The sequence below is a fragment of the Mustela nigripes genome, chromosome 1 (genome assembly GCF_022355385.1).
Source record: "Mustela nigripes isolate SB6536 chromosome 1, MUSNIG.SB6536, whole genome shotgun sequence".
In the NCBI taxonomy this organism is placed as follows: Eukaryota; Metazoa; Chordata; class Mammalia; order Carnivora; family Mustelidae; genus Mustela; species Mustela nigripes.
The window spans coordinates 155,155,165-155,172,120 of NC_081557.1; the positions used below are offsets into that span (position 1 = coordinate 155,155,165).

General features: G+C 36.1%; 1 protein-coding gene across 1 annotated transcript in view; it reads left to right on the forward strand.

Annotated features, from left to right (window-relative positions):
• Positions 1 to 16,956, forward strand: part of CCSER1 (coiled-coil serine rich protein 1) — a 1,346,695-nt gene that overhangs the window by 866,247 nt on the left and 463,492 nt on the right. The window lies entirely within an intron of this gene.

Below are 16,956 nucleotides of genomic sequence, written 5' to 3' on the forward strand. Positions count from 1 at the left end.
ATTGAATGAATGAATGAGCCAGAGAACAAAAGTGAGAAGTCAGTGAGCTTGTTAAATGACTGTTGACAAGAGGATAATATGCTGCCACAAAAGTTGGTCAATAAAGACTGTCTTTCCCTTCCTCTTTAAGGTAAACTACATTCATGGGACGCCTGGGTGGCTCAGTTGGAAGGCAGCTATGCTCACCACTTTACCACCAACACCTGCTAGGGTGGCTCAGTTGGTTAAGTGGCTGCCTTTGGCTCAGGTCATGATCCCAGTGTTCTGGGATCGAGTCCCACATGGGGCTCCTTGCTGGGGGCGGGGGGGGGGGGGGCTGCTTCTCCCTCTGCCTCTGCTGCCACTCTGCCTGCCTGTGCTCGCTCTCTCTCTCTGGCAAATAAATAAATAAAATCTTAAAAACAAACAAACAAAAAAACCCCTGCATTCTTGGTGATGGTGGGACAGAGTTGGTAAAAGGGAGCTATGGAATTTCACAGTTTCTCACAGGTTTGCAGGCCCCTTGTTAGAAAAGCTAAAAGTAGCTTGAAGTCCTTAAAACTAAAGAATATTTTTCCGACCACTTCTTTGTCATACAAATAACCCTTGACTTTCAAGCCATGGTCAGATTGCCTAACATTTCCATGGCTACACTTTCAAGTAGACTAAATCAGAGAACCTTATTTTTGGAGTTAATTCATGGTATTTAATTTCAAAATATGTCATCTGAGCTGGTACATCCTGGCTAAACTTTGCCAAATGTAGCCGTGGAATTTATTTAATTAGATTTTCTTACTCTTACAAATCACTGCACTAGTTTCAGGGGAAATCTGATTATTGCAAATTGTGTACTTAAAGCATCACCTGACTTTTGAAAGATGTTATTATCAGATTGGGAGGATAAAAATATGTCCCAAATAGTTGTAACATTCTCTTCTTAATGTTCATAGATTTCCAAGAGCGATCAAATTTCCAGAAATTCATGATGCAAATGCAGTTAAATTAGAGAATAGGGAAATGGAAATTGTCATTTTATTTTCAGGTAGGCCTTTGAGTTTGAGAGGACATTAAATTACATTATGCAGCATTGATCTGTCAAAGTTATGTAACATTGATCTGTCAATGAAAATTTAAGCCATGGTGCAATGCAATTTCTAACTTACAGTCAGAGACTACACATTTATTTTTCTGTTCTATTTCGTTATTCCTAGAAATTAATAATGATGGAAATAAACACACTTAATAAACTAAGATCTCTAGCAATAGATGTTGACATAGTCTGATTTATTTGTTTAATATTGAGTCTTCAGTAGAGTTGCTCAGATATACAGAGAGGTATGTAATGAAAACTATATTTAAAAGTGGAAACTTTTAAGTGAATATGCTGAAAGCTATGCCAATTTACAAGGTAATAATTATTAAAAATAAAAAGTATCTACAGCAAAGTTTAAATAATGTACTCACACTGACACTGATTATCTGTATAGTATTTTAGAGTGCTCTTAGATGAGTTAAGGGAGATTTTTAAAGAAAAGCACTGAGACACTAATATAGGCCAAGACCACAACTATTGATATAGTTGTTGAAATTGATTAGGTAACAGAGCTCAAATATTAAAATGGAGAGGTTTTTGTTTTCTTTTGTTTTAAAGATTTCATTCATTTGAGAGAGAAAGACAGAGGACAAGTGGAGGAGGAGAAGCAGAATCCCTACTGGGCAGAGAGCCCCATGCGGGGCTCCATCCCAGGACCCTGAGATCATAACCTAAGCTGAAGGCAGATGTTTAACTGACAGAACCACCCAGGTGCCCCTAAAATAGAGAGGTTTAAACCTTAATTTTCTAAAAGAAAAGATTATCTCAGTATTTTAGAGCTTATAGAGACTAGTTCAATTTTCTAATTTTCTGGGAAAAAATAATGTCATCTCAGAGGATTAGATAATTTGCCCAAGGTCAGTAAAAGAAAGGAATCCATTTATTTGATTAATTTTTCTTCAGAATGAATTTAAATTACAAATATTAGAGGCTATATGTTAGTACTATGCTTGTAAAAAAGAGTTAATAAATATCAATTTTATAAGAGGTGTAGAGGCTTATTTATTTTGTTCACTCAATAAATATTTATTTAGCACCTACTAATTGCCAGATCCTATTCTAGGTACAGGGGAGGTAAAACTTTATAACATAGACACATTGCTTACTTTCAGGAGCCTTACATTCTGGTGAGAGGAAGTAGCCAGTCTACAAAATAATAAAGTATTTATTAGTGGTAAGTTTCAAGGAGAAAATTAAAAACTGAGTGATATGACAGAGAGCCACTTGATACCTATTTTAGGTATCAAGGGAGGGAGTGTTCAAGGGAGGCCTCAGACACAGTAAAGTTAAACCAAGATTTGAAAGGCAAGGAGATAACCCTATGAGGATTGTGGGGCAAGATCATTACAAGAAGGGAACCATTGGTATAAAAACTCTAAAGTTGGAGAGATTAAGATTTTTAGAAAATGTTGAGAGTAAATCTGTGATCATAAATTTAAAAACACTCTTTTTCTCCAACATATAGTTAGAAGATGTAGTTGTATTTTATATAAATGACATCCAGAGTTTAGTCTTTGCTAGGGAAGTACAGCAGAAGGAAGGATCCAAAAAGTTGAAAGGTCTTTATGTCAAGTCAGCTGATAACTAATGGGTCTTGTACTCTAAACAGAACAAGAAAAAAATTAGAGGGAAACTGAAGAGAATGTGGTAGGCTCAAGTGATTGAAGATCTCCATGAACTTGGAGAATTTTTGAATGAAAGTTTAGATTAACAGTCAAGATGCCCCCCAAGTATTTGAGCATTTGTTAGTTGTTAAAAGTAGTAACTCTAAATGCCATCTGCAAGGCATTATTAGCAATACAAAACCAAAGAATGCTTTAGGAAAGATAATGAACTATCTTTCAAATGTATCAGTTATGTGCTTTAGGCCTTTCTTGTGGAAAGGTAGCACTTAAACCTATGTTCAAAATATTTACTTACCTATCTTTAAGCAGATTCTTTTAAGTATATGGACTAATGGTTTTCATTATAAGAATGATGGTCCTTTCAGTCCTTTGAATCCCAATATATTCAAGAGTTCCTTAAACTTCACTAGCTAAAATACCTGAAGTTACCCAAATCTCTGATGAACAAATGTGTTAGTACCAGAGTTGGAAGGAGAGTAGTCTCAGAATATATAGCGTATAGACATCATTGTACCTGAAATCTCAAACCTCCTGAAAGGCTGAGTTGGAGAAAACTGTTTTCTATGGTTTTTATCAGTGATAAAGAAATAGTTTTTATTTGATAACAGGAGAATAAAAGCATGATGGATTATTTAGTTTGAAATTATTTTAATCGCTAAGATAATTCTCGTCCCCATATGATCAGAACATGCATACAAATTTCCCTGTACCTATAAACCTTGGGAATTAGGAATCTTAGTGTGTGCTTCCTAGAGCATTTGTTTGCTTAACTAAAACAAACAAATATATAATAAATGATGAGGCACCTGGGTGGCACAGTCAGTTGAGCACCCGACTCTTGGTTTAGCTTAGGTCATGATCTCAGGGTCATTAGATCAAGCCCTGTATCAGTCTCTATGCTCAGTGTAGAGTGTCTTAAGTGTCTGCTTAAGATTATTTCTCCCTCTGCCTCTCCGTCCCTTGCTCTCTCTCATAAATAAGTAAATCTTTAAAAAAAGATATTTATTTATTTTTGCATGCATGCATGTGTGAGAGAGAAAATGAGCAGGAGCCAGGGAGAGGGGCAGAGGGAGAAGCAGACTCCCTGCTGGGCAGGGAGCCTGATGCAGGACTTGATGTCAGGACCCTGGGAACATGACCTGAGTTGAAGGCAGATGCTTAACCAACTGAGCCAGTCAGGTCCCCATAAATAAGTTAATCTTAAAAAAATAATAATAAAAGACATAACCTATTTCACTTAAAATATATGCAAACCACAGTGTTTGATACAAGATCTGAAAGGTAAGTAATTAACAGAAGAAATATGCCACACATTTAATTGTTTTTGTAAACCAAATAAACGTATGTGGGTATCCTATTATTAACTGCTGCTTGATATTTTTTAAGTGCCTAAAAATATGCCCATACAAAAAATTTAGTAACATAAGATCAAAAGAAGCAGTTAAAAAATTTCTCCACACAGATCTTGTTTTGGTAGAAAACAGTTGAATAATGTCATTGCTTTCTGCACTCCAAATCTGATAGTAGAAGAATAATTCTTTAAATGTATTATTCTATCATATAAATGGAAGGTGGAATCCTATGCAATATTTTTTTTAAAAGATTTTATTTATCCATTTGAGAAAGATAAAGAGAAACAAGGGTAGAGGCAGAGGGAGATGGAGAAGCAGAGTCCCCCCACCCTCCCCCCCCCGCCCAGCTGGGAGCTTGACATGGTGCTTGATCCAAGACCCTGAGATCATGACCTGAGCCAATGGCAGACACTTAACCATCTGAACCACCCAGGCATCCCTCCAAAGCACTATTTTTTAGTGAAATGATAGAAAGTAATATTACATTTATGGATGCATACTCACATGTATATATGTTAACAAAAATAATATAATCACTATATTTTATTTTTAAAAGATTTTGTGTATTTTTTTTTTATTTGAGAGCGAGAGGGAGAGCAAAAGCAGGGGAGTGTCAGGCAGAGGTTAGAGGGTGAAGCAGGAGCCCCTCATGTGGGGCTCCCCCTAAGCAGGGAGCCCCACATGAGGCTCTGATCCCTGACCCTGGGATCATGACCTGAGCCAAAGGCAGATGCTTAACTGAATGAGCCACTGAATCACTAGATTTTAAACTTTGCAAGGATAAGAATTATTGTCTGTTTTTTTTTTTTTCTATGCCTATCTTCCCAGAGTCTAGAAGCTAGAGTCTAGCATGTAGTTTATGTTCACACACGTAACCCACATGGTCATTGTAAAATGCATAAATAGTTAAAGCCTTTAAGCTGTTGTGACCCTTAAAGATGTCTATTAGAGATAAGCATCAAATAGGATACATACTGTTTGGTTAGTACCATGGTGGTTTCTTTTTTGATTTTTTTTTTCTTTTTTTTTTTTACTCTTTCCAAAGAATAAACTTCTTTTCTTAGATCCAAAAAGAATGTAAACTTCTCCTATCACTTCAGTTAGGCAGAGAACACAGAAGTGGTATACAGACGCTGCTGGCCAGAGAACCTGCAGACATAGCAAAAAGAGGACAGCATTGAGGGCTCCACCGAACAAGTAGAGTGAGACACCCATTCTGGGTAGTAAGTAAATGGCAGTGAGCATTTTGCAGCGCCTGTTTAGGAATAGAATTCATTACTTCATGGGAACTTTGAAGAACTGAGCTGTTGAGATTTCTGCAAATAATAGTGACCCTGACAAGTGAAAATTCATCTTAATGCAGACTGACATGAGTGGAGAGATGTTAGTGAGACCCAGGAAGAAGGACAAACAAAATGTGGAGTAGTCAAGAAGTTGAAAGAAAAAGTTAAATAAAAGCATTTTTGGGGAGTGCCTGGATAGCTCAGTGGGTTAAGCATCTACCTTTGGCTCAGGTCATGATGCTAGAAGCCTGGGTCAGTCCCGCATTGGACTCCTTCCTCAGCAGGAGTCTGCTTCTCCTCTGCCTTTCCTCCTACCCCAGCTTGTGCTCGCGCTCTCACTCACTCTGACAAATAAATAAATAATAAATAAAGTCTTAAAAAACAGAAACTTTTTTTTTTCAGCTTCTCTTAGATTTTCATCAAGAGATCTTACTTAAGAAGGAATTGACAGTGTCAGTATCAGAAACCTTTTGAATGTCATTTAGAATTTAGTACATAAAATCATATGTAACTTTACCATTTTATAAATTGATGTCCTCAGTTCATAATATAAACTCAGTCTTTCTGAGCTAACCCTTTTTAAATTTTTAAAATTCTGATAAAACCGAATAATTACTCTAAGTATTGTGATAGATTCCTGTAATGCATGCTATTTGTCATCTTGATAGAAAAGGGACAGTGTCCAGGTAAGAATTATGCTCTAAGAGAGATTTCAAATTCCACATATTTTTTCTTATAAAGTCTTTGTCACTGATTATCGCTCAGGCACTTAAGAGAAAAACATGATGGCATGCTTTGGTGTTGTCACAAGATCTACTGTGATAAAAAAAATGCTGAAACTCTCAAAATGATAAATAAAATTTTAAATTTTTGTTCATCTAATTTTATTAAGAATAAATGAATTTATTTTATGTGCTAGATCACTAAAGCCAGCACCACTTCTATAATTTATAAATATAAACTAACCTAGTATAGATTGAGTGAAACTCTTTATAGATACATGGATGAATAGAAAAATAAATAACCCATTCATTCAACAAGGATTTAGCATTTACCATGCTCCAGGCACTGTTTGGGCAATTGGGGTAAATTAGAAAACATAATAACAAAAATCCCTGTCTTTCTGTCACTTAATTTCTAATGTGGAAAGATAGATAATGCAGAGTAATAATAAATTTATACAGTATGTTAACAGGTTCTATGTGTCCCTGGAGGTAAAAAAAGAGAGTAAACTATAATATTAAAGAGAGTTGTAAAAGCAGACCTTAGCAGACCTCACTGAGAAGGCAAAATGTAAACAAAGACGAGATGCTGTTGGAGTTGGGCATGCAGACATCTAGGTGAGGGGCATTCCAGCTGGGATAAGCACCTAGTTCAAAAACCAAAGTAGAAGAATGCCTGCTGTTGTCCAAGCACTATCAAGAGAACCGGGTTCTGTAATGGAATGATGGGAATGGACGTTAAGAGGAGTTGGGAAGTGATAGATGATACACAGATACATAGGTAGATGATAGATAGCTAACCATATGCTAAATATTAGTCCTCTCTTTTGAACAACCTCACTACATTCTGTTTTTATGTTGCATGTTTAAGAATGTAAAAGGCAGCTTAGTAGACAGATTGCTAGCTGAGTATAACCAGACAATAATTTTTCAGATATTTAACAATGCCACGTTCCACACATTAAGTACTCATCCTGTCCATATCTGTTTAAATTCACAGTTAGACTGGTGTTTACCACCATGAGAGTATTCTAAAGCAATCTGCCTTTCATTGACAATATGAAGGGTTACTTGTTTTCTGAAACGGTATTTTTAACTTCCTGTTTAAGAATTCAATTAACAAATAGAGATTGTCAGAAATAATATTAAGCAAAGTCTTGGCAGAAGTTTTATGTTGTTGATTTCTCTCATATCTAAAATGGAAGGACATCTTTTCCATTAATGACCACCAAGCTATGAACCTCAGAACACTGGAAATAATCCTTTTTTAGCATACTTCATTGTATCTAAGTTTATAAAATATCAGGACCCAAGTCTCTGGAGCAGAAGAAATTTAACATATGTGCTATACCAAGATGAGCACTGCGAGAATATTGGAGGCTTAAAAGTGCTATACTTGTTAAATATTTTAGTTAGCCTAGAGCAACGATAATCACAGACAAACTCTATGAAAATGTTATTTATGCCCCACATAGTTACATTAATTTTCTTTTAATCTTTGTCTGCCCCAGGAAATATTTCAATTGAATATTACATTTCTTTCCAAGAAATCAAGAACCCTGGAATCCAATCTCATTTACTTTAACTTTTCTTTTTTTACAGTTATTGCCAAAACCTAAATGAATTCAAAACCAAGAATTTATTTTGGATTTACTTCTCCAGTATGTAAAAATGACCTGGTTTAAGTGAAGTTTAATATAATTCCAGAATTAGGCTTACTCATATAATGGGTTACTTATTCATTTATTAAATATATATTTATTTAATCCATCTCTATATACATAAAGCATAAAGTGATACTTACTCATGGAGTTAGTATGTGTAGTGGTTGCCAAAGAAACTTCGTAATCATATATTCTGCATTCAGTACTAAACTCTACCTCTTTCTAGCTTTGTAACCTTAGACAAGTTAACCTCTCTGCCTCAATCATTCTATGACAAAATGAGAATTAATAATGGCACTTGCAGCATAGTATAACTGTAAGGAATTAGTTACTGTGAGGAATAGGAAAAGGTCATTCAAGGTGCTTAGCACTAAAGTGCCTGTCTTCTAGGAAGAATTTGATACATGTATACTGTACTTGTTATATGCATATGTGTACATTTAAAAATATCCTGTGGTGTAGTTATGTTATTACTTAGGAAATATGGGTTGATTTCCCATTTTTGAAATGTCAGAACTTTAGCTGTGAAGAATGGTGAAGTCCCTGAAAATAATGACATATCTTGGCTTCTGAAAAGGGAGATGAGGAGAAATTCAAAGCAGCTAGTGAATGGATTACAGAGATCATGCACATAAAGTTTCAAAGATGATTAGAATGACTAACCTTGAATAGAAGAAAGGAAAACGAAATTTAACACATTTTGACACTTGCTTGTTTTTAGTTTTAGGATAGATTTTAGCCTGTTCCCAGGGACACTACAAATCTCTGACTTACAATGCCAATGTAGTATTAAAAAGTGTTTCCAATATAACATTGTGTTTCATTGTAATTCCATGTAATTGTAATTCCTTTAATTACAAAGTGTTTTTAAACTATGTTCATTAACTTTAAAGGAAGACTGGGCAGGGGTGCCTGGGTGGCTCAGTGGGTTAAGCCTCTGCTTTCAGCTCAGGTCATGATCTCAGGGTCCTGGGATTGAGCCCTTCATCAGGCTCTCTGCTCAGCGGGGAGCCTTCTTCCTCCTCTCTGCCTACTTGTGATCTCTGTCTGTTAAATAAATAAAGAAAATCTTAAAAAAAAAAAAAAAGGAAGACTGGGCATTATATACAAGAGTGGATTCTTGCCGTTTTTAAGTAGGTTCAGCAGCCTTGGGAAAGTTTCTAAATTTCTAAGTCTGTTCTGCCAACCTATGACTAGTCACAACTGTCACTTACAAAATGAATCCTAAATAAGGCTAAGGTTAGGAATCCAGATATACAACTGAAGATTTCTTTTATCAGCAATGTAATTGAAACTTGACACTGAATTTCAAGTCTGTGCAGCAAGCTGATAGATGAAAAGGCAGATATCCAAATTAAGAAAACCTGAATTTAGGAATCGGCTAAGGTTGACAATAGGTATGTCAAGTTGTGTTCGGATTTGCTGGAATTTTTTACTTCTTGAGTAGTTTCATCAGTCTCACTGAGGAGCCATACAAGATGGTAAGATGCATAGCAAGAACCGATCTGCCTGTCTCAAAATTAAAAGCGCAGATACTAGATTTTAAAGTTCACGAGAGATCATCTGGTACAACTCTTACATCTTTCCACCCCCATAGTGTTTTCTTCGTGGGTAAACCAGAATCTTTAGTTAACATGTTCTCATCTTCCAAAATGTGGTTTTCTCCTTAAAATGATGTCCCTGTTTAAGAAGAGATATAGTCGTAGAAGCAGAGAGACTGGAAGTGTTTTACTCACACTCTTATCATTCTTTGAGGCCATGTATCATAGCCGCAGAATGAAGCTAACAATGGCAAGAACCAAGGTGGCAGAGCAGAACAACTACAAGGTTATTTTAGCTCAATATGGGAAGATGATTTGGTTGTGATATGTAATAACGTCTAAGAATTGAATGACTCAAGTAAAACACTTAAAGCAGTGCTTGGCACATGGAGAACAGCCCCAAAATACTAATTATTTTTATAACTGTACTAACAGTCTTTCGTTTGGTTAATATAAAAAGACAGCAATATCTGAAGCTACTGATAAAAATTAGTACATACATTACGTTAGCTAAGGACTAGGCCCAGAGCTGTTTCTTATGTGTAGTCTCTCATTTATTCCTACAAATTTTCTCAGTTTTACAGCTGTGGAACCTGAGACACAAAATGGTTAAGAACTGCTCCAAAAGCTTTATAGCTTTTAAGACAATGATTTATAATAGAGTTACTAAAGCAATTTGGTAAAAGAAAGATAGTCCTGGATTCAGGACCCACTGACCAAAGTTCAAGCCCTGAATCTGCCACTTATAATTTAGGTTCCCTGCTACAGGCCCCCTCATCTGTCAAATGAAGAGGCTGAACTACAAGTTAGTTAAAGCTGTTCTAGCGCTTTCTAATGCCTCCATGTCTGAGGCTATATGTGAAAATTTACGCAGTTACTTGTGTCACTTTAATTAATTAATTAATTAAGATTTAATTTGTTTATTTGGCAGAGAGAACACAGTTAGGCAGAGCAGCAGACAGAGGGAGAGGGGTAAGCAGACTCCCCGCTGAGCAGGAAACCTGATGGGGACTCTATCCCAGAACCCAGGAATCATAACCTGAGCTGAAGGCAGATGCTTAACAAACTGAGCGACCCAGGAGCCCTATTTGTGTCATTTAAAAATTAATTTTGGGGATGCCTGTTGGCTCGATCATTAAGTGTCTGCCTTCGGCTCAGGTTCTGATCTGAGGGTTCTGGGATCAAGCCCCAAATCTGGCTCCCTGGTCAGCAGAAAGCCTGCTTCTCCCTCTCCCAATCCCCCTGCTTCTGTTCCCTCTCTCGCTGCGTCTCTCTGTGTCAAATAAATAAATAAAATCTTAATAAATTAATAAATAAATATCAATTTTGTTTTCATCTAGTTAAATCATAACTACTTTTTACATTTAAGGAAAATCATCACAATGAAGCCTTCGCAGTACCGAAAAGGAGATATTCACTTCCTCTGTTCATTCCATAGTTCTTCATATTGGAAAAGGAAATCAACTTAATAGAAGGGTATTGGATACTTTATTTCTGAGTTTTTGCTGATAAGGAGGCAGGGGAAATCTTAAGGACATGAACAGCTTGGGAAGAGTTTATAATCATTATAAAGGAGAATATCTCTCCACTATATGTATTTTAGACAGAGATGACCTCATACCACAGCATAGTTACTGGTCTTCATGCAGACATTTAGATAATAGATTTTCCGCCTTAATGCCTTACTAAACTATCTTAATTTAGCACACTGCAGAACATTTGCTTTTTTTTTTTTTTTTTTGCCTACAATGTATAACATTTTGGTTTGATCTTATATGCTTAAAATTTTTTAGAGCATATTTTATTCCTTTTTTAAATTTTTATTTATTTTTTTAAATTAACATATAATGAATTATTTGTTTCAGGGGCACAGGTCTGTGAATCATCAGTCTTACACAATTCACAGCACTCACCATAACACATGCCCTCCCCAGTGTCTAAAACCCAGCCACCTTATCCCTTCTTCTTCACCCCCCCGGCAACCCTCAGTTTGTTTCGTGAGATTAAGAGTCTCTTATGGTCTTGTGCTTAATTTTTATCAACACAAAGAATTTAGAGTCTCTAGTGAGAACATCTATATAGTGAGGGAAATACAATTTGGTTCACTCATATTGGTCAGAATATTTTTAAATAGGATTTTTCTCAAGACATGTTGAATAAATACTATATCTGGACTGCTTAAGAACAATGAAGTGGGTTTTCATATCGATGAAAACTTTGTAAGTCTTAATTTTAAGAGTCAACCAGTATACATATGTGTGTGTGTGTAAACATACTTTTACTGTTCTTGTCTACTTCAAGTCTTCCTGAGAGCAATATTAACATTCATTTCTTTCTGATTTATTTCAATGTATATATATATATATATATTTATTTTTTAATTTTTTATAAACATATATTTTTATCCCCAGGGGTACAGGTCTGTGAATCACCAGGTTTACACACTTCACAGCACTCACCAAAGCACACACCCTCCCCAATGTCCATAATCCCACCCCCTTCTCCCAAACCCCTTCCCCCCAGCAACCCTCAGTTTGTTTTGTGAGATTAAGAGTCACTTATGGTTTGTCTCCCTCCCAATTCCATCTTGTTTCATTGATTCTTCTCCTACCCACTTAAGCCCCCATGTTGCATCACCACTTCCTCTCAATGTATATTTTAGTGGAGATTCTGCAAAATATGAAAATGCAAAGTATTTTTTCATTTAAAGACGTGAAAATTGTGTGGTATATCTCTGAGTGAACACAAAGAAGGAGCTTGGGTTCTTTGAGATTAATATTTCTTTCAAATATAATTCCTTTTCTTGACTATTACTGCTTAGTTAGTTGGCGGAATCTTATGGTCTGATCTTCCAAAGCACTGACTAAGTTACTGACAGTAAGAATTAGCAAAAATCAAGATTGATACAGTTTTCCTAGTCAAAGCTGGAAGTCACAGTTTGTATTCCCCTAAAAGCTTTCCCTACTCAAACTCCCTGACTTTCTGAATTAAAGGCTTAGTCTTACTTTGGTACTCAGACTAATTTCTGTCATCCCTTAGGGGTTACCATCTCCCAGATCATACTTCACGAATTCTTCGTGAATCTCATTATGCCCTCGATCATTTGACTTCTCCATTGAGACCCACTCTTGCCTGAGGCCCCGTTAGTATGAGGAGAATCCTTTTAGATCATTATTCCTTGCCCATTACGGCTGCCAAATTCTTGGCATCAAATTCTCTGACTCAGTTCTTCAATCTTAAGATAGGCCTTTTAATAATTCAATGCTTAAATTATGACCAAGCTTTTTACATAGTTTACACAATATACCATATCTGTGCTGGCAAGATTACCCTCCAGTCCCTATCCCACTCAAACAGGTACACTTTTTCTTAAAGTTCTGAAATCCAGCTCCTCCATCACTACATTGCCTTGAAGAATCTTCATGACCCTTGCATGAGTTCCATGTTATAATAAATTTGTGTCCTTATGTACGGAACACATTAAACATTTGTGATTACTGTGAATTTAAAGAAACTTGATGAAGGATGAATGGATGAACGTGGTATCTAGGCTCTTAAAATATTAGATTAAGTTTTGCTTTTTTGTCCATACTTGCTCTATGTTCAGATGGTATCATTTAAATTTTGTAAGCTTCTATTTTTTTCTTTGAAAAAGTAAGTTTCAAATACATACCTTGACTTCTGCTTCTATTCATGAATGGGTAATGACTATATGACTCACGCTCTTGCTGTAATAGTTAGAAAATTGGACAAAGCATGTAATTCAGTTCTCACACATTAAAAAAATAGAGAAACGCCATAATTCCTGAGAGAAGGGAAACAAATCAAGAGCACCTACAATACCTGAATTTCTTCCCAGAGGCAATATAGAGACCATGGTGCATCATGGGACAGCTGGGAGAGAACTTCAGGGTCTTTGAGGAGACCCTGAGTTTGGAGAGAACAAGACAACTAGAATTTGTGGGGTAGATTACCACAAAGGAGGGAAAGACACAGAGAAAGAATTCTAGAAATTTGTATCAGTGTAGCCCTGAGAATTTTGAGTAGTGACCTATTACAAATATAGAATGAGATTTCACAAGGCCAGGTGAAAAACAATGGCCAAAAAGGAATAATTGATAGAGAACTTTAAGTAAATGAATTCCCTGAGCTCTCACAGTTCTGGAAATCTTCATGGGGTATTCAGTGGAGAGCACCAAGTGTCAAGCTTTAGTAATAGGAATGAGTCACTCTAACCATTCCTTGAGACCCATCCTAAACATTTTTTACAAACAAGCATCAGAAGGATCAGTTAGATCCAAAAGTAAATTAGCCATCAGCCAGAATCAATTTTTAACTCCTTCTAGGGCAATAAAATCTAGCACTAAGCAAAATAAACATCAGTGTCTGGTGACCAATAAAAAAGTCACTGGACATGAGAAGAAATAGGAATATTTGACCATCCTCAGGAGAAAATTTGGCCAATAGAAACCCACCTGGAAATGACAGATGATAGAATTAAAGACAAGAAGTTCAGAACACTGTTAAAAATAAATATGGGGGCACCCGGCTGGCTCAGTCAATTAAGCCCCCAACTCTTGATTTCAGCTCACAATATAATCTCAGGGTCATGGGACTGAGCCCATGCCCAGCTCTGTGCTCAGCATGGAGCCTGCTGGAGATTCTCTCTTCCTCTGCCCCTCCCCTCATTCTCACATGAGTCCTCTCTCTCTCAAAATAAATAAAATCTTTAAAAATATATAGAAACGAAAACTAAGATATCCGAAATAAAAATTCACTAAATGAGATAAATAGATTAGACAGAAGAAAATATCAGTGAACTTCTCAAGAGTTCAAGAGAAGTCTCAAGAGAAGAGAAAGACTTTAAAATGGCTCAGTATCAGCTGCTGAGACTGTAACAAGCCATTTAACACTTAATTTGAGTCCCAGAATTGGATGGCAGGGGAAGTAGGAAACAGAGAACTTGTGGCAATTTTACCCCCAAATTTTATGAAAGCAATAGCTACCTCAAAATGTGGTTATGAGTACCAAATAAGAAAATGTGTGCATAAACACTTTTGCTTGTGCTTAGCCAACATGAACGTTCTCATTGTACATTGTTTATAAATACATTCCAGATATTTTGCATCCTTCAAATAAAAGCCTAAAACCAGGACATTTTGTTTAAATTGGTTTTCTATTTAGACACATTATATACATAATAATGGTAATAAAAGTTAGAGTAAAAGGAGGAAGAACAAAAAGATAATTATTATTTTGGGATATACTGTGCCTGGTCCTTTATTAAGTACTATACATTATTCAGTCTTCATAGAAACCTTGTGGCATAGCCATGATATTATTTTTTGAGTACCAAAAAATGAGATTGAGGGATATTATGTAATTTGTTAACCTACAGAAGAAGATGATAAACTGGAGATTTAAACCCGTATCAGTCTAAATTCAAAAGCATATCATTATACCATTTCCCATATTCTCAAAGTTATGAGCGTGAATGCCTCTATAGAATTTATTTTTAACCTACACTGCCAAGTTTAAGAAATGTTCTGTATTTTGTTTTATATCTTTTTCTATGTGAACTTTAAGCTTCCAAAATGTATTCTGTAAATGCAAATAATTTTCTACACTCAGAAATTTGGCTGTCATTTATATACAAGAATAACTGGTTTGCCAGATTGATTCTAAGGCCATTTCTAGAGTCAACAGAATAATAGTCTATTTTTACAAATAAAATAGACTTATTAAATATTTGTGTTAATATGTATCTGTCTAAACAAGTCAAGAAATGAGTTTACACAGGAAGAGGTAAAATTTTAAACTTGTAAACACAGATGCTGTCACCAAATGAAAAGATATACCTAATTAGTAAGGTATCACACTTCCAATGTTCTGTTCAACAAAACCACAAAACAATAATCGTTCTTAAATTCCAAAATATAAAACTTGGAATGAAATACTTAAGTTCAGCATATCTTTCTTGTGGGTCAATTTTCTCACCAAATATATTGGTGATAATGTAGAATATAGAGTTAGGGTTGTATGCTCTTCAGTTTTCATCGGAAACAGAGAAACAGTTTTAAAGATTTTATTTATTTATTTGACAGAGAGAGATCACAAGTAGACGGAGAGGCAGGCAGAGAGAGAGAGAGGGAAGCAGGCTCCCTGCTGAGCAGAGAGCCTGATGTGGAACTCAATCCCAGGACCCTGAGATCATGACCTGAGCCAAAGGCAGCGGCTTAACCCACTGAGCCACCCAGGCACCCACTTAATCAAAATTCTTAATGATAATTATAAAATGGTTAAAAAACACTTTCTAAAGCTAAATCAAATAATTTAGAAGCATGTGAAAAATATTTATGATAAATTTCAATATTTATTTGAATTTTTTTCAGCTTTTCATCTGATAGTGTTTCTAAAAGAAAGGAAAAAAATGAAATGTGGCTATAGGAGAGTACATGGGTCCTCATTTATGTCTGTCTTTGGTATTTTAAAAAATTAATCTCAATTTTCAAAAACTCTACCAAAGTAAGCATTTGCTAAAGAGGGCATGTATAGCATGGAGCACTGGGTATGATGTATAAATGATGAATCTTGGAACACTGGGAAAAAAAAAGAGTAAGTCCAAACACCTTCTCTTTAAACACCTCACAATTGGTCATTTTACAGCCTTCTTTCCTCTCCACTTCTTTGTGCCCACTTCACCAGTACGGCAGTTAATTCACCCATCTTTCCTAGACCTCTCAAAGAGGTACTTCTCAAACTATTACATATGAATCACCTGGAAAGTGTGTTAAAATGTATATTCTGGCTCCATGTGTCCTGGGTGGGTTCTGACAGCCTGCATTTTTTAAAATAATAAGCAATTTTTAATTAAGGTGTAGTTGACATATAACATTAGTTACAAGTGTACAACATAATGATTCCAATATTTGTGTACACTGCAAAATGATCACAAGAAGTCCAGTTGACAGTCAACACCACAGAGTTGCAATTTTTTTCTTGTGATGAGGATGTTTAAGATTTACTCTCTTACTGATTTTAAATATGCAATATGGTATTATTAATATAGTCACCATGATGTGCATTATGTCTTCATGGATAGTCTGCAACTTCTGATTCCCAGGTGGCATGATGCATTAGGCACCTCACTTTGAGTGGCCAGGTTTTTAGAGTGTTATATGCAATAGGTCCTCCTCTTTAGCCTCAAAGACTTGTTCGATGCGATCTCCTCTGTGGACTCTATGTGAATGCCCATTCCCAGGCTGAATGACCCTCTCTCATCTTCTGCTCACAGAAAATCCTATATGTGCTACTTCATTTGTAGACAGTACCTTTTAGATTATGGTTTCACCAAGGGGCAGGCAATCACTGATAAAACAAATACTTTACATTTTATTTTTACCTGTGATCTTAGGATTTAGCAAGAAATCTTTGTCACCACATTTGGAGACTTTCTTAGATATGGTTATTGGCATACACATGAGACAGTCATCTATATATAAATCTTCTTTGTTAAGAGAATTATTTTAGGGGCGCCTGGGTGGCTCAGTGGATTAAGCCGCTGCCTTCGGCTCAGGTCATGATCTCAGGATCCTGGGATCGAGTCCCGCATCGGGCTCTCTGCTCAGCAGGGAGCCTGCTTCCCTCTCTCTCTCTCTCTGGCTGCCTCTCTGTCTACTTGTGATTTCTCTCTGTCA